General features: G+C 34.7%; 1 long non-coding RNA gene across 2 annotated transcripts; it reads right to left on the bottom strand.

Moving 5' to 3' along the window:
• Positions 1 to 798: 798 nt before the first annotated feature.
• LOC103883325 lies at positions 799 to 27,659 on the bottom strand. 2 transcript variants are annotated; one of them, XR_002521220.2, is made up of 4 exons: positions 27,416 to 27,659; positions 21,015 to 21,278; positions 16,621 to 16,719; positions 799 to 5,708 (listed from the first exon to the last, which is right to left on the bottom strand). It is a non-coding gene; the product is annotated as an uncharacterized LOC103883325 (long non-coding RNA). The 2 variants fall into 2 exon arrangements; XR_002521219.2 differs by having other exon boundaries at positions 21,015 to 27,659.
• Positions 27,660 to 27,872: the final 213 nt, after the last annotated feature.

Below are 27,872 nucleotides of genomic sequence, written 5' to 3' on the forward strand. Positions count from 1 at the left end.
ACAACCCCGCAAGTGGAAAACTCTATACCTGACCTCATGTGACAAGTCACAGTCAAAACCCAGTCAAAACTTTGTTTTTTAAAAAAACTATGTAAATATTGTATAAAATTACCTTCAGGCTATGTGTATAAGGTATACACGAAATACAAATGAGTTTCATGTTTACACTTGGGTCCCATCCTCAAGACATCTCATTATGTATATGCAAATATTCCAAAGTCTAAAAAATTCAAAATATGAATGTCTGAACACTTCTGGTCACTAGCGTTTTGGATAAGGGTGCTCATTTATTTACCATATTACTGATCCATGTTTTCACAGAAATTTGGGAGCACTTAGATGGCAGAAGTTTCTTACTGTTGGTGGAAGGATATAATCAATACAAAATTCTACAAATTAATTTTAAGGATGAAAAACTAAGCTAGCCAATGATATAACTAAAATTAATCCTGTATCTTCTGACATGGATTGATTGAGATAGTACAGAGGACAAACAATTTTGGGAATGTATTTTTCGATATTACTTTTTTTGGTAGTTATATAAAACCTTTTCATGTTTACCTAAGAATTAATCTTTATGATCCATATTTATACCACAACTAGAACTTTTATCTGCAATACACAAAAGGCAGCTTAAGCCCTCTTTGACTTCAGCAGTTGTCACAATTTGATTATTTTATTATTATTATTGTTATTATTATTATTGTAGAGACAGGATCTTACCATGTTGCTAGGCAAGTGTCAAACTCCTGGGCTCAAGTGACCCTCCCACTTCGGCCTCCCAAAGTGCCAGGGTTATAGGCATGAGCTACCACATCTGGGCTCACAGTTTTAGAAATTACCACTATAAATGTTACTTTCTCTTAAAATTAAATTTAAAAATGAATTATTGTTCAAACAATACAATTGCAATAAAATTTGACTACAGCTCACACAGGCACTATCCATATCAAATATCCTTTATAAGTATCTGTTTTATTTTTGGTTCCTTTTTTCTTTATTATGGTAATTATGGACCTAAAATATAAAATATGATCATTGCATTATATTGTTATTATTATTTTGCCCTAAGTTTTGTAGGTAGTAATTGGGTTGACCGCTGCTACTGTGGATATTAGGAATTACAAAATGGGTTTCCCAAAGATGCCCACGTCCTAACCCTGGGCCCTGTGAATACGTTATATATCGAAAGGGAATTAAGGATGCAGGTAGAATCAAGTTCTCTAATCAGTCAACCTTACAATAGGGAGATTATCCAGGTGAGCCCAGTGTAATCACAAGTACTCTTAACGGCAGAAGAGAAAGCAGAGAAGGACCTAATGACGTACCTTGAGAGGGACTCCACCCGTATTCTCTGGCTTTGAAGATGAAGAAATGGAATCATGAGTCAAGAAACCCGATATATATATATAAATTTTGCAGATTAATTTTAAAAGCTGGGAATGGTCCTCAGGTGACAGCCAGCAAGAAAGCAGGGTTGTTGGTCCTGTAGGTGCAAGGAATTGAATTCTGCTAACAACATGAATGAGCACAGAAACAGATTCTTCCTTAAAACCTCCAGAAAGGAGCGCTGCTGACACCTGCATTTTTGTCTAGTGAGACCCACATCGGATTTCTAACCACCAGAAATGTGGGATAGTACATTTGTATTGTTTAAACTGCTAAACTTTTTGTGATTTTTTTATAGCAGCAATTGGAATCAATACGCCAGTTTATCAAACTTATTTCAAGTGGAAAAAATATGTATTTCAAATGTTGTTAGGAATATGCTAAAAACATGTTTGTGTACACACACCCTCAAACGGACTCGAAATACTTATGATTACTAAGATCACTTCATCTTCACTTGAATGTCCCTCCTGAAAACCTTAGGAGTAAAGGTAATTTAAATTTAGAAAAGAAAATACCAGCGGGACCTTATATTGATTGAAAAATAGTAAATTAATATTACCTCATTTCAACTTAATAGCAATCTTCAAGGGTATGCCTTATTAGCTTAACCTTTATTAGGTCATTTTCAAAGGGCTTGGGAAATCTGTGTTGATATAGAATTCAGACTCTAGATAGCTTCTCCTCTATTGTACTCAAATTAGAACAACATTAGATTTTAAGGTTTTTGATCTTTAAAATAAAGCAATCTGTTGTGGTAGGTTTTATATGACACGCTTTAATGTTTTCTGTATCTCTCCTTTCCTAGGTTTTAGTTTAAAGGAAGAGAATTATAACTACCTGCAGGCTAGAAAGATTATTGTTGACACAAGACCCAAGAAAAACTCGCTGTGATCATAAAATCATACAGTGCAAATATCATTAGGAGAAAAGGAACTATATCTACAGTAAAATTATTCTACTATAAACTCAAGAAATATACATCAAAATCAATGCCATTTTTATGAATTGTTGTCCTTACATTGTTCTTTAACAAACTGTAACACTCTTAAGAGCAAAGAACCTCTAAAAACACCTGTGAGGCACATTGGATGATGCTGTGCTCTGAGTAAAACACCATATAGAACCAAACAGGTTAACTTATGATGTTCAAAAGGGAGGGACCATATACAATGAAGATGTACATTTCCTAACCAATTTTTTTCAGGGATATTTTCTACACAATATTATAACAAAATGCACTATGTCTAATTTTTGGTATCGTCTTTGTAATTAATTCATAGGATTAGTTTTTTTTTTTCTTTTTTGATTTTAATATATATACAAGAATCTGTTGGTGATGAGAAACAGCCAGTTGAGACAGTGGTTTCCTGTGGGAACTCAAGGTCTTTTTAGGAGATCAGACTTCTATGTGTATTAAAATATAATAAATACAAACACTTTATCATATATGTTTTATAGCAAGCTTCAAATGTAAACCTTAGTCAACTAACTCAGAACTTGGCAAACGATGGCCCAGGGCCGAAAGCCAGGTGATTCCCTGTTGTTGTAAATAAAGTTATACCTGTACATAGCCACGTCCATTCATGTACATACTGTTTATGGCTCCTTTCTCACGACAGTGAGAGTTGAGTGGTTGTGACAGAGACTGTATGGCTCACAGAGCCTCGAATATTTACTCTCTGGCCCTTTGCAGAAAAATTTGCTGACCTCTGAGCTAATGGAGGGTAACATTTGCATGTAAACAAATAATAGCCATAAACTATGATAGAAAAGAGATGTCAAACTTTTACCTATCAGGTCCAGGATATCATCTTAGAGAGGTGGATATTTGAATTGAATCTTGAAGTATTAGCTGGAATCTTCCAGCTGAATAAGGGGATGAAGCCCTCTAAAAAAGGACACCAAATGTAAAAAGGCATAGGAATGTGGAAGACAGTCATTTATGCAAAGAAACATAAGTATTCTATACAATACATAAAAAGGAATGGTGGACGATGAGATGGAAAAGGCAGACTATAGTGAGAAAATGAAAGGTCATTAAAGTCATTATTTTATAAATATTAGTTTTTATATTACATTTTAGATCATTTTCCATTAATTCAATTTGCCATGTGGACTGGAGATGACTACCATAAAATAAGAACACAGATAAGGAGTGTGACCCTAATATACATGACAGATAATACAGTTTTCAACTTAGAGATAGAGGAAAAAAAATAGATTCAATAAATTTTTAGGAGAAAGTATTTCCAGAACTCAGTGACTGAGTAGAGATAAAGAGCTGTTGAAGAGCAAGAAGAACATCATGCTTTCCAGTGTCTAGTTCAGGCTAATTGATGTGACTAATCACTACCTATGGTAAGAACAGATGAGGAGGAAGAAGGACATATTTACTGGAAAATACAAATCATTCTAAGTTAGTAAAAGTTTTAAAGAATCTCTGATTCATTTAAGTCATTTAGAATAATAAGTCATAGTTTTATTCTCTTTCATATTTCTGTCTTTTAACTTAGTATCTACTCTACAAGAATATTATTGTGTTTTTCATTCTTGTTTAGCTCATAATCACTCGATAAAAGGCTTAACTACAACTTTCATGATTATTTTTGCATGTGTAAAATTTATTTTTCTGAACTTTTAGAAGGGCCTGTGGTTCAAGTACCTTTCCTAATTTGGTATAACCCCCTTTTCTATAGTTTTACTCTAGTTATTTGAAAAAAATACATATTCGGCAGCATGTTTGCTGAGATTTACTACGTCTGTTCCACCCCCTTTAATATTATTTTGATTGTCTTTTCTTTTCTCTCTGTTATCCTTCTGCTTTTTAAATTTTGGCCATGCCAGGAGTTTCTCCTCAATGTGATGTCTTATCCTTGGAGTCAGCTCTCACTGATGAGCTTTGTGGGATCACAGGGACTGCACTGCCTCAGTTCATTCAGACAATGCCTCTGATGCCTTAGATTCACCAACTACTGGATTGGGCAAAACCCCTCCCATTGTCAGTGAATAACTGTGGAATACTTTGGATTTTCCAGATTTAAAATATTTTTGTGTTTCTCATTTCTTTTCTCTCCTTCCTTCTGCTCAAAACTGATTCCACAGAGGTCTTACAAATGTTTAAAGTTTTTGCCATGTATCTATTATAGGGATAACTTCCCAATTACTTTTGTTGCAAGTATCTGTAATGTCTATGAGATTTTGCTTTTGCTGTCTAGTTTCCTTGTCTACTTACTAAGAGAGTCCTGAGACATTAAAACAATACAATTGCTGCCATCTTTCTAGAATCTTCAACATGTTGTTTTTTGGTTATTTGATATTAATGCTTCTAGACCTGAGAGAGTTACACTATAGTGTTCATTGGAAAATCGAACTTCAAATAGTGTTTCCATGTTTTCAAAAGAGCATATAGTAATATAGAGATATGTAATTGATGTGTAATTACAAAGAGATATGTAATTTAAGAAATATGTAATTGAGTCTGGGTGCTTAAATAACTTGGAAATCAATGTAACAAACTCTGAAATTATGAAGTGTTGAATTTAAAGATTCTGATTTTGCAAATCAGCTTAAACATGCACAGAAGGAACCATTTATTGTAGCTCTTATTCCCTGCAGCATTCCCTGAGCTTGTCTTCCCCTTGGGAGCGCACATATTGCAACTGAATCTATGCTTTCCAGTATACTGTATTTCAGCATTCCAATCAAAATTAATAATGAGTCTTGGGTTTATGATTAATCAAGTATATTAGGAGTTTTACCAAGTATTTTTTCTTCCCTACTTACATTAGTTTCATCAGAGATAATTAAGTTTTAACATGTAATTGAAGGGGCAGAAACTAGAAAAGCAGGAAAAGAGCAATTTATGCAGTCTTTTAGCAGTGTATGGCTTTTTAACAACAGGATAAACAATGAGAAATATATTGAAATTGAAAGCAAAGGTGAAAGGTTGTTTTCCAGTAAAATATTCATTAATGTGAGAGAATTTAAAAATATAAGCAATTGATTTTGTTTATCATCCTTTTTAATATATAAAATTGGCTTTTGGATTAAGATACTGAATTATACAAACACATAAAATTACTTGATTGAAGAGACTCATGTCTGCAAGATGGTGGAATGGGACTTGCCAGCACTCATCTCTCTCAATAGCCATAAGATACTTTCACAAGAGCTAAGGAAACCAGGTAAGAGATTACAGCACATGGCTATAGCAAAGAAACAAAAAAAGATGCATCAAATAGGGTAGGAGGAACAGTATTACATTACCTGTTTCACCCCTGCTCTCAACCCTAGGTGCACAGCACGGAGAAAGTCCTCTGTGTGGGGAAAGGAGAGAGAAGTGAATGCCAGACTTTAGAACCCAACGTCACGCTCACCCCAGTAAAACTCAATGCTGGGCAGGCCCCCATGGCCTCAGACTTCAGGCTGGTACCTGGAAACCAATCCTGCCGGCCTGTGCCAGTGCCAGGTTGGATCTTGCAGCCTCAGAATTCAGGCCTGCTCTGCATACTCAGTCTCTGTGTTCACCCCAACTCCAGGCCAACTCCAGTGTCCCCAGGCTCTGGACTGACCCCAGTGCAGAGCTGGACCCGGTACCCTCTGGCTTCTGGCCTGTCCCAACACCAAGCCAGACCCCACAGACTCAGGCTTAAAGGCAGGGCTTCACGGTGCCAGGCACTAGGTCTCCAGAAAACAAAAGTGGCATATATACACGATGGAATATTATTCAGCCTTAAAGAAACAAAAAAATCTTGCCATTTGTAACAATGTAGATAAGCCTGGAGAACGTTATGTTCAGTGAAATAAGTCAGGCATAGAAACACAAATATGGGATGATTCAATTATATATGGAATATAAAAAAGTTGAACTGACAGAAGTAGAGAGTAAAATGGTGTTTTCCAGGGACTGGTGGGAGCTGTGGGGAACAATGGTTGTTGGGGAGAAGAACTTGGTCCAAGGATTCAAATTTCAGATCTACTTTACAACATGGTGACTGTATTTAATAACAATGTGTTTTACTTTGAAAATCTCTGAGAGTAGATTTTGCATTCTCACCACAAAAAAGTAAGTATATGACATAACACATATGTTAATTAGTTGAATTGAGCCATTCTACAATGGATACGTATTTCAAAATACATTTTACATGATGAAAATATACAATTTTTACTTGTCAATTTAATTTTTTTAAAAAATAATAACTCTTCTTCCTTTAATACCTTGTTTCAAAGTAAGAAAATTATTTAGGGCAGATGTATTATCTAAAAGAGAATAAAACAAAAAAATCAACAAGTTTATGAAATATAAATATAATATAAATATAAATAAATATAAAAATATAAATATAAATAAGTTGCTACCTAGAGTGGAAGTAGAGGATGAAGTCAACTTGTTCTCATAAACCTGGAGAGGTTCTGAACACAAAGATAGAGGATGAGGGAAAACCAAGAATAAGAAGTGTCTGGATACAGTGGAAATAATATCAGTGGAATAAATAGCAGACTTTTTTCTAGGAAAAGTGACTACAGGATTTAATGTGATACAAAGGAGAGAAAAAAATGGTGGAATACCAGAGTAATGAACTTTTAACTCAAGTATTGAAGATCTCCCATAAAAATGTCTCAATTCCAAAACTCTCATCTAAACTAAAGCTTATCTGCCTGCCCACATGCACAGGGTTCTCAACTGGCCTTGAAAGCATTCTCAAATATTAAGCAAAGCCTGAAATTTAAAAGAGTAAGAATAAGATAAAGAAGCAGAAGAGCTTATTGGAAACAAAATATATAATTCAGGAAAAGAAAAGTTCCCTGATGAGTTTCATCAGAGATATTTGAAGCGATATCATTTCCCTGAAACAAAATTAGGCTGTTATGTTTGGGAAGAGACACAGACAGAAACCAATACTGAGAGAGAAAGAGGGAGTGGGGAGAGAGAGAACTTCAATTTCAGTAACGATAAGACAGCTCAGTGTATCAGTCAGGGTTCTCCATAGTAACACTTGAACTGATTTAAAGGAAATGTCTCATGTAGTTGTGGGGGCTAGAATGTCCGAATATGTAGTGCTGGCAAGTGGGCAGGTAATTCATGCAGAAATTGGTATTGCAGTCGTGAGGCAGAATTTCTTTTTCTCTGGGAAACATCAATTTTTGCTTTTAAGGCTTTGAAGTGATTGAATAAGACTCACCTAGAGTATTGAAGGAAATCTCCTCTATTTAAAGTCAGCTGCTTATAGATGTTAACCACATACAAAAAGTAACTTTACAGCAACACCTAGATTAATATTTTACAATTTAACTGACTACTGTAGTCTCACCAAGTTGATGTGGAAGACTAACCATCACACGTAGAATAAGTTTTCTACTAAACACAATAAAATGTATTAGTTGAATTATAGCTATCATTTTCTTAAATGCATCATAATGTGGACAGCATAATAAGAAAACTACCAGGCAAACATCTAAGAGAAAATGGGATATGAAAGTTGTATGTATGAAAAACACCCAAGCAACAAAAACAATTTTGCCTTGAGGATGAGTGGCCAGCCCAAGCAAATTTGAGCTTGCTTTGCAGGAACCTTACAGATGAGTAGAGCAGAAGGCAAGGCTAAATCCTCCCTCTTCAGGGGTAACTTTTAGGAGAATGTGTTCATTTTGAGCTTGCTCTCCAAAGAGATCTACTCTCAGGGTGAGGGTGAATTAGAAACAAAGCTTTTTCAACTCTATGGATGGTGGACCCCGATGCTGAGTGGAGTAAGGGAGAAAAAGTAAAAAGGAAAAAAGCATCCTTGAAAAGTTGGCTATGGAAGAATCTTCACACAGGTTTGAAACCTGAGATGACAATTGGAAACATTTTGAGAGTTCAGTGAAATTTGTCAGAGTTTGATCACAGTTGCACGTAAAACTCTTAAGCAATCCATAAAACTCCTGGTAGATAACATAGGACAGTATGTTCATGATCTTGAGGTAGGGAAAGATTTCTTGATCAAGACACAAAATAACATCAATAAAAATAAAAAACATTAAGACATCTAATTAAAATTAACAACAGGTATTCATCAGAAGACATCATCTAATAAGTGAAAATGCAAGTCCCAAATTTGGAGAATATATACACAATAATATAACCAAAGCAAGGTGAATATGGAGATTATATAAAGAACTCCTACATATCAAAAGATAAAACATAGAGATCTAAAAGAAAAATGCACAAAAAGCAAACATGAATATACATTGCACACCAAAAAATCCAAGAGGCTTATAAACATATGGCATGAAGTCTATTAGTAGTCATGGAAATGCACATTTAAGTAATATTTTTCCATAATTTTATGAGTGGGAACCAAAATAATCACATGTAACATATTGCATTGTGTTATTGGGAAATTAATGATCTCATTGGGATGAATCTCTTCAAATTACCAGGTTAGAGTTTAGGAGACAATCAGGAATTGCTTTATATCAAACTTGCATATTAGTAGACTTTTATATACCATTACACATCTACCACATAGCCAAGTTTTTTTCAAAAATAATCTGACAAAGTAAAGGGCTGGCAAATCTATGGATCACTGTTTATTCCTACACATGCTGGTAGGAATGTATCTGGAAACAGCCACTTTGAAAAACAGTATAATCTAATATAGTAAAATTCTAGATACAGCTACCTTTGACTTAACAAATCCACTCCTAGTTCTATACTCTAGAGAAAATTCTGCAAATGAACAGCAAAAAAAATACCAAATCAATTGAACTCATGGACTGAGAGAGTAGAAGGATGGTTACCAGAGGCTGGGATGGGTAGTGGGGGTTGATAGAGAGGTAGGGATGGTTAATGGGTACAGAAAAATTAGAAAGAATGGATAAGACCTACTATTTTATAGCATCATAGAGTGATTTTAGTCAATAATAACTTAATTGTCTGTTTTACAATAACATAAATAAATAATTGGATTGTTTGTACCTCAAAAGACAAATGCTTGAGGGGATGGATACCCCATTTTCCATGATGTGTTTATTTCACATTGCACACCTGTATCAAAATATCTCATGTACCCCATAAATATGTGCACCTACTCTATACCCACAACAATTTTAAAAATAATTTAAACATTTAAAAATAAAATTTAAAAATATGTGTGTGTGCATATTATATATATTGTTGCAGGAAGTCAGGGACCCCGAAGGAAGGGACCAGCTGAAGCCGCGGCAGAAGAACATAAATTGTGAAGATTTCATGGACATTTATTTGTTCCCCAAATTAATACTTTTATAGTTTCTTACACCTGTCTTTACTGTGATCTCTGAACATAAATTGTGAAGATTTCATGGACACTTATCACTTCCCGAATCAATACCTTTGTGATTTCCTATGCCTGTCTTCACTTGAATCTCTTAATCCTGTCATCTTCGTGAGCTGAGGAGGATGTATGTCACCTCAGGACCCTGTGATGATTGTGTTAACTGCACAGATTGTTTGTAGAGGATATGTGTTTGAACAATATGAAATCTGGGCACCTTGAAAAAAGAACAGGATAACAGCAATGTTCAGGGAACAAGGGAGATAACCTTAAACTCTAACTGCTGGTGAGCTGGGTGGAACAGAGCCATAGTTCTCTTCTTTCAAAAGCAAATAGGAGAAATATCACTGAATTATTTTTCTCAGCAAGGAACATCCCTGAGAAAGAGAATGAGCCCCTGAGGATAGGCCTCTGAAATGGCCACTTTGGGGGTGGCTATCTTTTACAGTCAAAGACGAAGGGATGAAATGAGCACCTGGCCTCCTGTAGTGCTCCCAGGCTTTTTAGAATGAGGAAATTCCCACCTAATAAATTTTGGTCAGACAGGTTGTCTGCTCTCAAACCCTGTCTCCTGATAACATGTTATTAATGACCATTTGTGCCCGAAACTAAACTTCATTAGCAATTTTAATTTCACCCTGTCCTGTGGCCCTGTGATCTCGCCTTGCCTCCATTTGCTTTGTGATATTGTATTACCTTTGAAGCATGTGATCTTTGTGACCCACACCCTATTTGTACACTCCCTCCCCTTTTGAAAATCACTAATAAAAACTTGCTTGTTTTATGACTCAGGGGGCATCACAGAACCTGCCAACATGTGATGTCTCCTCTGGACACCCAGCTTTAAAATTTCTCTCTCTTGTACTCTTTCCCTTTATTTCTCAGACCAGCCAATGCTTAGGGTAATAGAAAAGAACCCACATTGAATATCGGGGGTGGGGTTTCCCCCAATAACATATATATGATAGTTTATGAGAGCATCGTCTGTAATAACCCAAAACAAGATATGATACAAATATCTATCAAGAGAAGAAAAGATATGCATACCATGCTATGCTCATGTACTGGATTGCAGTACAGCAATGAAAAGTTAATGTAGATGCAGGTACTTTTAAAAATAGATGGCCGGGCATGGTGGCTCAAGCCTGTAATCCCAGCACTTTGGGAGGCCAAGGCCAGTGGATCACAAGGTCTGGAGATCGAGACCATCCTGGCTAACACATTGAAATCCCGTCTCTACTAAAAATACAAAAAATTCATCAGGCATGGTGGAGGGCACCTGTAGTCCCAGCTACACGGGAGGTTGAGGCAGGAGAATGGTGTGAACCCAGGAGGCGGAGCTTGCAGTGAGTTATGATTGTGACACTGTACTCCAGCCTGGGTGACAGAGTGAGACTCTGTTACAAAAAGTAAATAAACAAATCATAAATAAAATAAAAAATAAAACTTTTATTAATATATTGATAGACATTATTAAGACATGAAGTAATATAATAAATTTTTTCTGAAGTTCTATACCAGATAAAATCTAACTACATTTTTAGAAATGCAAAATTGCACTTTTAGGAGGCATAGCTACAAAGTAAAACAAAGGCATAACCCACCTAAAATTCAGGACAGTCATTATTTAGAGGCACTGACAGACGAGGAAGTGGAGAAACCATGCTAGGAAAGACTGGCAATATTGTATTTCTTAATCTGGGTCATACATATATACATATAATTGCTTATTTATTTGTAGTATTAAAATATTTATTAATCATTCGTATTTTAATTTTTTCCTGTACTGTGCCTCGTGAAAGGGAAAATAAAACAGAATATTGAATAAAAGAGAAAATTAATACATAATCTTAATACAGTTCTAATACAATAAAAATATCTAAGTGCAGGTTCTACTTGAGCATTTTTTTAAAAGGTCTCCAGGTTATGTTATTGTGCAAAGTTGAGAACTACCTGTATGAGACAGAAGTTACTGATTATAACATAAGAACATCTGTCTCAGAGATGTTTCAGAACATGACTCAAGACACATGACCAGAGCTGGGTGTGATGATGTGCACCTATGGTACCAGCTACTCAGGAGGCTGAGGCAAGAGGATTGCTTGGTCCCAGGAGGTCGAGGCTGAAGTGAGACATGATTGCACAACTGCTCTCCAACCTGGGTGATAAAGTAGGATGCTGTCTCAAAAGTAAAACTAAAAAATAAATAAAAACTTTAAAAATGCACATGTCCAGCACTTTCTATTGTCTTAGTGAAGTATTTCTTTATGGAAACAACATACATACATTAATAAATTCAAACACTAAATTAAATTGCTTATACTATTGTCTTTAACTAATTTTTTCTAGATGAAAACTGTACATGGTAACATATTTAAACAATAAAATGAATGATGCGAACAGTAATCCTTCCACCCTCTGTACCCATCAGATTTCCCGCCAAGAGTCAATTATTCTTACTTATTTTCTCTGTACTCTTCCAGAGATATTCTATGCATATAAACACATGTATCAATTTTGTTCACACCAGTAATGTGAACTATTGTGACTGTCTGGAATCTCTGGGAGCCCCAGACACAAGGAGGGGTCAAAGACAAGATCTTTTCCATGGGCCTCCCGGGATGCTCAGAGAAGAGATTGAGTACAGTGCAGGAGACAAGGAAAAGCCTTCCTCAGTGGTGCAGTGATATAAAATCCTGCCAGACTTTGCTCTCCTGTGAAACAAAAGTTTTCATTCCTGGGAGAAAAGCACAAACCCTATATCTTCCCAGAAGCAATCAAAGGCCCAGTGCTGCTGGATTAAAGAGTAAAAGCAACAGGAAGGGCAGCATGCTTATCCACCCCGTAATTCAAGGAAAAGTTCTGCTGGATCTGAGAGAGGGCTAAAGAAAAAGCCATCTGCCACTGGGAAAGGAACAGAAACTCACTTCAGTCCAGTATCTCACAATAGCTCAAGATATCTGCTAGAGCTGAAAAAGAAGCAGGGATCTAACTCCAGAACAAGATTGTCCACCACTATGTGGTAGAGACTATTTAGCTGAGGGAGAGAAGCAAACCTATTAAGAAAACCCCATCCCTTGGCCATGTTTAGACACGTAGGTACATAGAGGCTTAGACTGGGGCTGGAGCAGAAACACTGAGTAAAAAAAGTTCAACCACTGTGCTAAGGTATGTACGATCAAAGTATACTCCTAGGGTAGGCAGGAGGAAGAGAGGATCCCTCTGTGCCACAGATAGGCAATGGCTTCCAAACAGAGGCTGGTGCAGAAACACTGAGAAAAGTGTTCTGCAACCCTCACACTGAACTCACAGGAGTAATTGTCTAATGCTGGAGAAATTTGAAAACGTGGGGCACTGAAAATAACTATAGCAACAACAAAACCCCAAACCAGCCAAATGAATTGTTTACATTGGAGCAAACAACCAAGCTAACAGCCTGAGAGAAGAGGAGTATCCATTCCCAGGCAAAAAGGTTATGCCTCAGGCTCTATTATTCTTCTGCATACAATATCCACCATTGATTAAACAATTATAAAACACAAAAAAATGAGAAAAAAAGCAATACAACTTTAGTTCTGGTTCTGATGACTACAATCAAGAGATAAAGGAGTTTACAAAACTAGAACCAGAGATGACCCAAATGTTGGAAGTATTAAACTGGGATTGTAAATAACTATGATTAATACTTATAGGCTATAGAGTAAAAGATAGAAGTCATAAATGAAGAGTTAGGAGATTTTATAGAAGTGATTAAAACTATTTGAAAGTCAGCTATGTCAGCTATGTTAGCAGTTTAAAAAATATATCAGAGGTTAAAAACTCTTTTGATGCACTTTATCAGCAGGCTGAACATGACTGAGGGCCAAATAAAGCATTTTAGAGGTATGGGAGAATTTCTAAATATCTAAAATCTAATTCTATGCAATTGAAGTCTGAGAGGGTAAAGGAAAAGGGAACAGGAGAAGAATAAACATTTTTTTCCACCTTAATTAAGAAATGACAAAAAGCCACAGAGACAAGAATCTTGGAAATCCCAAGCAAGAAATGTATGATGTAAATATAGATGAGCATATATGTGAGCAAAGATCCTCCCTTGTACCCATATATAAAAAATAAGATGAAATTGATCATAGAGCTAAATGTAAGGACTAAAATTATAAAGCTAGAAAGAACTGGAAGAAAAAGCTTTATAACCATCAGTTAAGCAAAGACATTTAATAAGTATAGGTTACAAAAAAGCATAAAACCTAAAAGGAAACAATGAAAACTGAACTATATCCTAATTTTAAGGTTCTGTTGTATGGAAAGCATGCTTAAGTTAATAAGACAAGATTCAACTGGCGGTCATTATGTTAAGTGAAACAGGCCAGGCACAGAAAAACAAACATTGCATGTTCTCACTTATCTGTGGGATGTAAAAATCAAATAACTGAACACATGGTGATAGAGAGTAGAAGGATGGTTATCAGAGGCTGAGAAGGGTAGAGGTGTGTATGGGCAGGGAAAGTGGGGATGGTTAACGAGTTAAAAAAATAGTTTGAAAGAATGAATAATACCTAGCATTTGATTGCACAACAGGGTGACAATAGTCAAAATAATTTAATTGCACATTTTAAAGTAGCGAAAAGTATAATTGGACTGTTTGCAGTGCAAAGGTTAAATGCTTAAGGAGATGGACCCTCCATTTTCCATGAAGTGATTCTTACATATTGCATGTCTGGATCAAAATATCTCACCTACCCCATGTAAATATATATATACCTACTATGTACTCACCAACATTTACAATTAAATACTAAAAATAAAATATTCAAACTGGGAGGACATATTTACAAATGGCATTTCTTATAAAGTGCCTGTTTCCAAAATATAAATAACCTTTACAATTTAATAAAAGAAATAAACCAATGTAAACAATGGATAACAATATTTAACAGACACTTTACCAAAAAAAGTATATAAATGACAGATAAATACATGGAAAATGCTTAACATCGTTAATCACCACAGCAATGCAAATTAAAGCAATAGTAAGATTGTACTTTACACAGACTATAATAGCTAAAAGTAAAAGAATTGACAGTATCATGTGCTGACAAGAACATGGAGCAACTGAAGCTTTCATACATCGCTGATAGAAATTCAAAATGGTATGGTCACTTCGAACAAGAAAGTAGCAGTTTCTTATAGAAATATATTCTACCATATGCTACTATACATACTACCACAGCTAATTTATTCCTAGAAATTTATTTAAAAGACTCAGTGTGCATCCATGCAATGATCTGGGTACAAATGTTTACAGTGATTTTGTTTGTAATTGGAAAAACCAGAAACAGTGTCTGCAAATATCCTTCAAATACTGAATAAATAAAAAAAATTGTGTAATATTCATTAGATGAGATAATATTCAGCAATAAAATGGAACAAATACATGGATATATCTCAAAAACATTAAATGAAGTAAGAGAAGTCAAACACAAGAGGCTATGTACCCTATGGTTCCATTGTATGATATTTATTTTTCACTATAAATGTTTAATATTGCTTAATAGGTTGAAGCTATTTAGACTAGATAGTCAACAACGGAAATTCTGCAATTCTCCACTCCCTATGAGGTTGTAACATGGGAACATTCAGACAAGTAAAATCTCAGATGTGGCAGGATATACTTATTAGTACAGGTAAGATAATATTGTAGTTTCAGGGACTGGGATAAAGATATGTTTGTCAAGCTGAAACATGAGAAAGTAGAGATGTCTAAGTTAGTGTTAGAAACAGCAACAAAGATCATTGCTAAGATTGGGTGTTGTCAGAAAGACTTGTTGCAAAGTGCTATTTTTAAGCAGGGTCTGTCGTCAAGGAGTCAGATCTGTCTCACTTCATGGAGATAAAAGCCGCATCTTTATGTCATTAGGCTTCTGTAGTTCTATGAAGGAAGAAACGCTATGGTTGGTGTACCCAAGAGACACTGATGAAAGGCAGATAGAAATTTAGTGGGTATTTTTTCTTTTTATAATTTTTGAGATTAGAATTCACGGAGGTATTCATTTAATCAGAGCCTGATAATTGTTACTAGGCAAATGAGGCAAATCATTGAGAAACTCAGAGGAGGAATAATATTTTGTCATAAGTAATCAGAAAAGATTTCATAGAGAAAATGCATTTGATCTGAGTCTGGAAGTATTGGTTAGAATTTGAGTGGCAGAGATGGGAGAATAACATAAATAAAAATGGGAAATAGGAGGTTCAGTTGAATTCTAATAAGAACAAAAGAACAAAAAAAGCAAAGAGTCAAAGGTTGTACTCCACTATCTTCCTCATTCTAGGGAAGCTGAATATAGAACTTAATTTCAAATTCTGAATAATCTCTTACTTGCTATGTGACTTACTTGACCTAACTCTCAGTTCACCCATTTGTAACAAATCTCCCTAATATTAATAATATGGTAGAAAGGATTTGATAAAATTGCATAAACAAAATACTTAGCCTTTAGTCAGTTTTTAAAATGTTGTTTTCTACAACCCTGGAAACCCTTTTCCTTGTATAAGAAAATGTTTAGTTTTCAAAGAGAGACATTGTCAATAAAAATACACTATGGCAGATTAAGAAAGGATTCTCAGCTAACATATAGGTTGAGAACAATGACAGTGATTTCCTACAAATGAGACAGAGGTTAGTTACCCAGGAAAATAAGTGTCAACCTTAGGAGATTTATGTTTGTTTAATCACCCCCACCATCTCCATGAGGATGACGCTTCCTAGAAAATTCTTAAGCGTCTTTCACGCTGTTGCCCATACTTTATCAACATCAAAATTATTTACTGTTATTTCCAGTAAATTTACCTGCCTGAGCTTTCCAGGCAGGTAAGTTCTTCACACTACAGTAGTTGCTGTATTGCTTGTTTCTGCCCCTATTTTGACACTTACCTTATATTGACAGGACTGTTTCCAGCCTTTCACTGAGAGGTCATTGAATGAAAGGACCATGTTCTAATATGATTTGTACCTCCAGCAACTATAAAGTATCTGGAACACAAAAAGAACATACTAATGCATGCTGTAGAATAAGCCAAAAGGAAAATGAGAGCTGCTAGTAAGGAACCAAATGGTCAGATGGAGATTATGAAATTTTCCTTAGAAATATTGTCTAAAGTTAACTTTTATTTAATGCTGATTGTTGCTTGATGTAAATTGCAAAGCAAGAAGGAAGAAAGGAAGCAAAAATGGAGAAGGAGGCAGAGAGAGGGGGAAAAAGAATTATCAAACCAAGCAAATACAAATGAAAATATATACTAGAACTACTGTGTTATGAGCAGGATCTTAAAAAATTATTATAAAGCATTATGAGTTGTGAAAGATTTTTTAAGTGGGCATTTTTTTTTGTTACATGAATAAGTTCTTTAGTGGTGATTTCTGAGATTTTGGTGCACCCATCACCTGAGCAGTGTACACTGTACCCAATGTATAGTCTTTTATCCCTCACCCCCCTCCCACTATTTCCCGAGTCCCCAGAGTCCAATTTATCATTCTTATTCCTTTGTGTTCTCATAGCTTCATGTAACTAACTTAACAAATCTCTTACTATGAACCATCTGCTGTGTCTCTAACATTACTTTTCTCACAAGTCATCTTATTTATTTATTTGTTTGCTGTGAAGCTCCTCATAATAAGATATTATTTGCTTAAAGATGTTTCACAAAATGTTGGTCCTCTTTGTTTGATCTTGTATAAAATGCAGGAAATATTCATAATTAAAGCCAACATATGGGGATGGCAGGTGGTCATTTCCCACAATAATGGCTGTGATATGAGTTAATTTCAAATTCTAAATTAAAAAGCAATGAGTTCCAAAATGCATAATCCATGCAAGGAAAACAGCACTTTGAGGACTATGCCCATCACTTATTAACTGTTTCAAAAGAATGACCCTTTAACAATCAAAGCTTTGTTAACCAAATTTCATAATATATGCCAGTATTCAAAGCACAGTGATTCTGACATCTATCAACTCCCTAACAAGCAAGTAGGGAAAGAAAAAGTCAATTACTTTTTGTGAAATGTTTTAAATGAAACTATGTGGTTCACTAACACTATTTTTAAAAATTCATTTAAATCTCTGATGACAGGATGTGCCCCTCCAGCCTATTTCATGGGCAACTTTAAAAACGGTATTCCATTGTTTCAAACAAGACTAGGAAATTGTATCAGCCATATGTCATTTCCCACGCCAAGGAAATAAGGAGATTGCCTTCTCTAAGCCTGATTACCATAAGAAGTCATTCTCAAAGTTATAACAAATCTTTTAGTTATACTTCTTCCCATTATTATAAAAATGAATGATGAAAACAAATCTCTAATGTTTCTTATGACTAACAGACTTAACCAAGTTTTGGTTTTCCATGTCAATACAACCAAATAATCCTTAAGTATTAATAAATGGAACAAAATTAAAGATATTTTGAAAATATATGAAAATTTATGATGATTCTATCTTGAAGAGACAATGTCATTTACTAGAAGAGAATGGTGAGAAGAAAGAAATACTAGTTCTCTTTTTTTCTCACTATAATTCTTAATATTGAAATGTTTTACAATTAGCATGAATTTCCCTACTACTGGTCCTTAAGAAGTTAATATTGATAAATATCTAGTACCTCAGTATAAAATAAAAATCTTACAACAACTCATTTTTGATTGAAAGTCAAATAACAAAAAATTGATAAGCTACCTGTGAAGATTTTTACAGAGATTTCCAGTTGGAATTTGGATGTTAGCCAGATGTACAAAACAAGGGGTTGACAATTACCAAGCAACAGTTGAATAAGTATAACCAGTTGGCAGTTTCTGTTTACCAATGTATTGATGCCCTAATTCTGTACATTTGTAGGATGTATTTACATTGCCAAGAAGGAGACTAATGGCTCCAAATGTGTTAGACTATGGCTTTTGTTCTTGTTCTGTCAATAACAAATTTTATGCACTTAAACAACTCTGGTTAGTTCTCTGAGTATTAATTTTTGTCTGGATTATATTAGGATTAATGTTCTATGATTTTATGATTCTGTGAATCTATCCTATCAGGATTCTTAAGGTCAACAAAATTACATTAATGGCCATGTGTGTTAAAGGTATTATATTTATGTTTTCACACACACACACACAAACACGCACACACGCACACACGCACACAAATATGCCTTGAAATTTTAGATTAGGATTAAATTGTGAAGGGTATTACCCGCTGGGTCAGATTAAAGATATGTTCTGTAAATGGTGGGGACAGATATAAAAGCTTTTTAAGCACAGGGGTAAGGTATTATATTTCGGCTTAAAAACATGGCTACAACGCAGAGGGTAGATTTAAAGGATAAGTCAGGAAAAGCTAAGAGATCTGACGGGGCCTTACTTTACAGTGGTGATAATGAAATGGTAATGTAGGAAAGGAGACAAAAACCACCGGTAAAATATTTTGGGAATAAATGTTAAAAACCTTAATGATCAAGTGGATATAATTGGATTTGGATGAAGGACAAGAAGAGCTCAAGCTCATGTGAAGTCAATACACAGGGTAAGAAGTGGCAAGGGTAGCCTTTTAGAGTTTTATAATAAAATGCATGGTATTGAATATCATTGCCCACTTCAAATACATATGGAGAGCAAGAAAAACATTAAAATGAAAATAATATTGAAGACCACAACCTATAAGCATAGACAGAGAGTGAATGACTTACAAAAACACTGTAAAGAATGAATCAGAAGAGAAGGAACTGGGTGAAATCAATGAAAACCAACAGAATAAGTAGTATTTAAGAAAAAAAAATATTGTCAATGTTGTCAAACAATGCAGATATAAAAAAGCAGACCTGGAAAGGCTCTACTGGATGGATTAAATAATGAGGTCATCAGTGGCACTGATCGGTGTGATCCCAGTGGAGTGGTAGTGGCTTAAGTGTAAGACAGTTAATGGGAATATACGAGTAAGAGGTGCAGAAACAGGTGGCAACTACTGACTCTTTCTTTGAGGTTCTGATGTAAAAATGAGGAAGGGTTTATGAAGTAGGAGTGGTGATAGATGAGAAAGTAGTCACGGGAACAAGTAGATAACAGAGGTAATTTTTTATATGTAGGAAAGACGTTGGGATCCTTAAATGCTTTATTAAGAAATCAGCAGTAAGAAAAAAGTTAAATACATCGGAGAGAGCACCAATGTTAATAATATCCTCGTAGGAATGGAAAGGTGTAGGTTGATAAGCACAGATGGAAAGATTCTTTTTTTAATGAGAGGGAATACTGCTCCCCCAGGAGACTATCTCTTGGAAATATCAAAGATAGCCCTTTAACCAGGCTTCTCAATATACTCTTCTGGGATAACCAAATCCCAGAGGTACCAGAATTCAAGTTTCAAATTCAAATGAAAAATTTTAATGAACAAAAGTCAGTCAAGTTTTTTTTAAGATTCTATTTAAGATCATGTGCTAACCTAGTGCCTGTCTTTACTGGGATGTCTCTTTCAAATTAGAATATTCTTGAGTGACCAATCACTTATATAGACAGTTCTGAACACAAGCCAAGCACAGCAGTACATACATGAGCTGTTCTGGCCTTTCTCTTGTGTTTCTGTAGGGTATTACCCTTTGCCATATGGAGGTTATCTTACATTCCCCATGCCAAAATCAATCAAAACTAATGCACCACCAAACCTAGTCACTGAATTTACACACGTAAATCATTCTCTTAATCATCTATACTAGACAGGATGCAGAAGTCCTTAATTCTGCAAGCACTTTCTATGTCCCTTGATACTTTTGATGAAATAGAAAAAATATTTTATGCATTAATTCCTATCACTTATGCTGTAAAACTTCAGGTTTTGGTGGGTCTAAAACTGAGAATCTGCGGGGATCTTTAAAGAGAATATATAGATTTGTAAAACAATTTGTAAAATATATTTGAATATGTGAATTTGTAACCTCAAAAGTATGTGCAGGTTTCATTAAAGGGACAGATTAAGGGACAGATTAATTGAGAAACAGTGAAGATTAAGCTTCGTTAGCTTACTGTTGAAACTGTCTAAAACCAAAGTAATTTTAAGTTATATTGTAGAAGATGTGTTATTATCATGTAGGTTTATTCGTGAAGTTCACAGAACACCACAAGCACACAAACCCACTTGGATGGCTAGAAAGAGTACTATTTTCTATCCCATATTCCTCTGATGCCTGAAATAAGCTTCCGTTACCAAAGTGATTATGGAAAATGTGTGAGTGTCAGTTTCTTGTGGTGTGGTGGATATTTCACCTAGATCATATTCCAGAACTCACCTTTGATATGCTCCTTTCCAAATTTAATCACTCATTTATTATATTAAATTTGCTTTCATTTTTCCTCTTGATTTCATTTTTTTTCTCTGCATTTTCACCACCATTTATCTTCAATGTAGGCTTCATCTCCCCATTTGGTTTTCTGTCTGAAGTCCTTCACTTCAAGCTGCTACCTCATTGACCCTGTAACTTGTACTACACGAAACTTCTTAATATTCTGTTTCTTAGGCATTGCATCTTTCTTCCAAAAATCTTCAGTGGTTCCTCAACACAAACAAAATGAGATCCAGATAAACCAGCAATCAGGGTCTGTCACAATCAAAGTCCTTCACTTACTCTCATGTATTCTTATTTACTATTACTTTTCTATGTGACACTACACTTTAGACAAATTGGTTTATTGGTTGTCTCACATTCGATTTAATACATAGACTTTTATGCATGCTTTTTTCCCATGTGGAATATTCTCAGCACTTTTACCCCATCTATCAAGTCATTATCTGTTCTACATAAGCAGTTTCAAAGGTTACACAAATCTTTTTCAAATTTCAGTAAGCACTTCCTCTTTTGTAATTGCCTAATCGCTCTCATGATGCTCAGCATCTTCTTACTATCATATTTATCTTTTCTGATTTACTTCCTATTGTTTCATAACACCACAAACCCTTTGAGGTTAGAAGACATTTAGACAATTTTTGTTTTGTTTCTCTGAACACATGGTATATTGCTCAGTGTTTAGAAGTACATAAATAATTGTTGGTAAGGATTTTAATTCTTCATAGAAGAAGTATGGTATGATGAGAAAATACCTTCTATTCCCATTGATTTTATAACTTGCAGTAGAATAAATTTCTCAAGATGTTTCTTTATAGACATTGCATTCTTGTTCCCAAACCCTTCAGTTTTCCCCCAACACATACAAAATAAGATTCAAATAAACTGGCAACTATGGTCTAACACAATCTAAGTCCTACTATTACCTTTATTTACTACTACTTTTCATCAAACTAATTACAACCCAATTAGTACATAAAACCTCGACTTTATTCTTTTCTAATGTCACTTGCAGAAAAAAAAAAAGTGTGTCTGTCAGGCCAAACAAACTGCTTCTTTTTTCAATACAGAAAATGACAGGTGAATTTTTATGCACATCTTCAAGATGAGCTCTGGAAAATAAGAGGCTAACTGGAGTGGTAACACCTGATTTTAAAAATTATTTAGACAGAGAAGTAATATGTAGAATCCTTTGGATTCCTAAATTAACAGGGAGTGATGTATAAGTATTTCATTGACAATTATTATCAAATCCTGATAAAAGTTCCCTTGCATGAGCTATTACAAAATACACTTTTAAAAATGCTATAACTGTCTGTACAGTTAGGCATTTTCTCTCTATTTTTATTATTTTGTTTCTGTCAATGTCATTGCTTTACCCAAGGCCTAATACTTACAAATACATTTTGCTAATTCAATCTAATTGAATACAACAAATAAAAATTTAAATTAAATGAAAGTAATATAATCTTCATACACATCTAAGATTTTTATTGTTCTTGATTAAAACAAGATCTCAATAGTCAAAGCCTTCTAAAAACAGTGTCAATCTTATGTATAAGCAAATCACTTTTTCATGTTATACTGAGCATTATATAGTAATCTGCTATTGTTAAAGCTTTGGTAAAATTTAGATACACTTTTAGCACAATTTTTCTTTTTTTTTTCCAGCTGTAATTTCACTAGGAATATGCCACGACTCTTTATAATACTTAAGTCTAGCCTTACTGCTGTACCTTGATGTTCCTAAAATACTCTCCATGATAAAATAAGTTAATATTGTCCTAACTCTTCATTAAAAACTCTAGAATCTCACAAAAATTATTTAACAATATATGAGAGCCAAACACGAAAATATTTCAGAGAATGTTCTAACCATTTATCCACAAAGCAGGTACCCTGTATTTTCCCATTCATTCTCTGAGGATTCTCAAATTTATTTATCCACCTAATATCCTTCCCCTGATTTCTGGTCACATATATTCAATTGCCTCTTTTATAGTTTGTAGTAAGCATCTCAAACTGAGCATTTGCAAAGCTCAACTCCTCGATCCCTGCTCCCACCCCATACTCCCTACTTTATTTTTCTTTTTTATCTCAGTCAAGGTAACTATATTCTTCTAATTTTCACACCAAAATCTGAAAGTCACCGTAGATTCCTCTTGCTTTCACATTACGCATCAAACTTCGTTAGCAAATTCTGTCCCTACTATTTCAAAATTCATGCAGTACTTGACAACTTCCCACATGTCCACCATTAATCCACTGGCCCCAGACACCACCATCTTAGGAGGTGCATCTGGTGGTTTTTATTCTGATGCTGAATTATCATGAGTGCTATTCTGTATTACGCATCAGGTTGTATTATGTATAAACTACTTCTATGACTAATTTACTGTTATAAAACATGAATAATAAGTGTAATAAAAAGGATACTAATACATATCTACTTGGTTGCTCTACATTTTACCCTGCTGCTCCTGTGCACCGGTTATTTCCCATCATATCACTCATTTATATTAGCTTTATATGGATTTTTTAATGTACAAATTCATTGGCATTATTTAACACTTCATTAGATGTATGTAAGTTTATTATTTTAGATCACACTTAGGAGCACATTGTAGATGAATTTCTCTGTTGAGCTTGTTTTTGTAGTTCTAAACACTACAAAGCTACATTATGCAAACAGATTTATTTTCAAGTCAGATGAAATGCTAACTGCAGGAAGCAGGGATATATCACGCTACCACAATTCAGAATGTGTGACCACAGGGATGTGCAGTCCAGAGGGATGATTCCCAGGGAGTCCTGACAGCATGGCACCTCTCCATTATCCATGAGCCACAACTAGGCACCCTCCAATACAGTCCGATCTCAGTCTTTTAGTGGAGGAGCAGAACTGGGGTCTTCCTTGGATACTCTATCCCAACCCTGTAGGTAGTAGCTCCTCCTTATACATGCAATTTCCATGTTCTTTAAGTTCATCTTTATATCTTACTGACAAATCACCATTTCTCTAATCCCATGTTATTAGTTCTTTATGTTAAACTTACTCTCTTCATGTTACCATGAGATTCCTGTCTACTGATTGTACCTTGACTGATACACATGTATCCTCATGATATAAGACAGAGATGACATTGCACATCAGAGGAGGAAAGGTAAATATGTCAATAAATAAGGAGCAGTGGGTATCCATATAGAAAAAGAAGAAAAAAAATGAAAGAAGAAGGAAGAATAAAAGGAAGAGAGAAAAGTAAAAAGGAAGGAAAAAGGAAGAAAGGAACTAATTGTAGGACACTATTTTATATTATGCACAAAGTCAATTCTAAATATATTAAAAATTAAATGTAAAACACAATTGTAGAATTTTTAAAACATATAGGAAAACATCTTTATGACTTTAGGGTAGAAAATTGCTTAAATGAGACACAAAATCACTAATTATAAAAGAAAACATTGATAAATGTAAGCATCAGTAAATTGTAAAACTTTGTACATACATCATGAAGAGACTAAAAACACAAGCAAAACGTGTGTAAAGAAATTTTGTAACTCAACAAGGAAATGACAAGACAAACCACTGTAACATGAACAAAATACTAAAAATAAGCGTTTCCTACATCAAAGAAAGGAACTCGACTGGCCGATAACTTTATGATACAGCACTCAATATCATTATTAATCATACATTTAAAATCTAGCTACACTGATGTGTTACAAACCCTCCCAGTTGGCAAAAATTAAGTCTTTCACATCAGGTGCTGCCAAAGTTGAAGAAAATTCTAACTGCAATCCTATCTGGAGAGAATGTATGGTGCTTCCTGAGAAACAATATGTATATGCTCTCGATTCATTTATCATTGATGACGTCATCTACTTGTTTTCAGTTAGTGGGATTTGAGTAAAAAATCATCTGGCTAGTTCTAGTGTCTTTGATTTTAATTTCACTGCATTCCCTTGACTAAGTAATACATTACCATTTTTTTCTGAAATTCTAAAGGTATCAATGTATAGACTTCAAACATTTAGAATTTTCCCTCTCTCTTTTGTACTCCCAATTTCCCAAGAAATACACATGGGAAAATATCTTTATCCCCTTTTTCTTTCTCCATAGGCATACTTAAGTTTTGTGATATATGAAACTTTTCATTTTTATGCATGAGTCTCCCAGTCCTCTGTGCAGGACTGTCCTCATTTGGTAATTATTGCTCAGAATGTGAGGACATTTCACTCAAAATTTAAGGTTTTATTTTTGGAAATCGCAGGGTATTTTTTATTCCAAAAATTGAAGTTTGTGCTATATATGATCATTGTAGGTGTCATATGCATGTATACCTATTTATATGTGCATGCACGTGTGTGTGTGTGTGTGAAATGTATATATGCCTGTATGCATATACATTAGCTCACTTTAAAAAATATTGTATTTGTCCTCCAGGACTCACATTTTGTTGATAGCCTATTGTAATCCTGTTGCTTATTTTTTCTTTGGACCTCTTTATTCACATGGTGATTCTATATTTGGTACTTAAAGATCAGCCCAGTTGTTAACATACTTAAACATCGTTAGCCTAGGAAATTGCAAAAGGCACAGCTCATTGTGTTCTATGGGATGACAGTTTGCAGAAGACAAATCACACAATGAAGGTCTTCATAGTAAGTGATGCTCTGGAAGATGTATATTTTTGATGCACATGTATCTCTATGATATAAGATAGAGATGGCATTGCAGATTGAAAAAACTTAAAAATTGAAAACTATAATGATAAGAAACTCTTACTACTTTATTTTTAAAAAAGCAAGAAAAAGTTGACAGAATACATGAATAATCAATTTTGGAAAAAATTGGAAACTATAATAATAAGGAACTCATTAGTTTATAAAAAGATAAAGAGAAAATTGACAGAATATACGAATAGGCAACCTGTAGAAGAGTTAAACCAAATGAATAACAAAAAAGATGTATTTAAATACAATAGTGAAAGGAATGTAAATTAAAGTAACCATGAGTTATATTTAATATTTATCAAACTGGTAAATATTAAAAAGATCAATTTAACATTGCAGGGGAAATAGGAAAAAGAATATAGTCATATATTTTATATCTATAAATTGGGATTGATATATGATGTATGTCATAGGTCTTATACTTGACATACCCAAATGAGTTAGCAAATCTTATTCTATTCTTAAAAACGAAAAACTTGATAATTTTTCATTTCTCTGATGAGAAACAGCATTTTGTTTATAATTGCCATTTATTTGTTGAGTACCAAATTTCACCAAATTACCATATGTTGACTGATGAAAAGAAAAAAACGTACTGTTCAACACAAACACTGACCAAAGACACTTCTATGTCCTAGGGAAGTGTAATAATATATTTTTGAAATTTTAGATGATATTTAATTTAGCCAAACACCAAATTGGTCAAATTTTCTTTGAAAGGTAAATTGTCTTTCCCCATGATTCCCATTCTTGTATCTATTCCAGAGTATAATATTTTTCAAAAAGGTGCAACAAAGGTTGGAGTCGTATTATTTTTAAACAAGAAGAAAAACCCTCAACATTACTGGGCCAGACGGAAAAAGAGTAATAAGAAAGCAGAATGAAAAAGATAAAAGGAAGAGTGAAGTTACTGGGAAAAAAAAAGTTGCCCAAAGGACTTAGTAGTTATCTGTAACACGTATGAATGGACAGAGCAGTTAAAAAAAAAAAAAATCCCTATCCAAACTCTGGCGGAGGTACATGGAGGCTAATAATATTAATATTCAAATGTAACTATTGCTCTATTTTCAAAAACAAGAAAAACTTCTTCCACCCCAAAGGATAATCATAGGAGATTTCCTGGGGATTTCCCCTTAACTCTCAGACAATATTATGAATAACTCACATACACCAAATGTTAAGATCCATTTAAGTATTCAGTTGTAAAAAGACTTATATATTACTACAGCTGTTATATGACTTATTTTAAAGCAAGGAAACAGATACTGCTAATAATGGACCAAATAATTTAGCATATTTTATAATGTTACTATTTAGTTTAATGTATACTGTCCTATCTCTTCATTCTGTCTTTCCTTTGGTCACTTAGTTTATCATTTTCATTTTGACTCTGCAATAATTTTCCTCTTTTCTAAAGGATACTGATAGTTTATCATTGAATGCACCTAGCTAAAGATACATTCTTTCCACGATACAGACACAGTCACTTTGTTCTGAAACTGGACTTGTAAGATCCTAGATAAAATGATGTAACAAACACTGTGACTACCTTATCACCCTCTAAAACAAAGAAAAGAAACCTCTGCTATCACTACCTTAAAGATGGTGCTTACATGGAATACAATGCAAGGTTAATTCTCCATTTGGGTGCCCTGTTGTCTTGTTATCCTCTGTGTAGTGTAGTCATCAGTTATATCTTTATAAAAACAAACAAACACATCGTCAAGTTTAATTATTCCATGTATTTGTAGGTAATCATTAAATGTATTTCATTTAGAAAAACTCCTCGGCCGGGCGCGGTGGCTCAAGCCTGTAATCCCAGCACTTTGGGAGGCCGAGATGGGCGGATCACGAGGTCAGGAGATCGAGACCATCCTGGCTAACACGGTGAAACCCCGTCTCTACTAAGAAATACAAAAAATAGCCGGGCGAGGTGGCGGGCGCCTGTAGTCCCAGCTACTCGGGAGGCTGAGGCCGGAGAATGGCGTGAACCCGGGAGGCGGAGCTTGCAGTGAGCTGAGATCCGGCCACTGCACTCCAGCCTGGGCTACAGAGCGAGACTCCGTCTCA

The sequence above is a fragment of the Papio anubis genome, chromosome 4 (genome assembly GCF_008728515.1).
Source record: "Papio anubis isolate 15944 chromosome 4, Panubis1.0, whole genome shotgun sequence".
NCBI classification, from domain to species: Eukaryota; Metazoa; Chordata; class Mammalia; order Primates; family Cercopithecidae; genus Papio; species Papio anubis.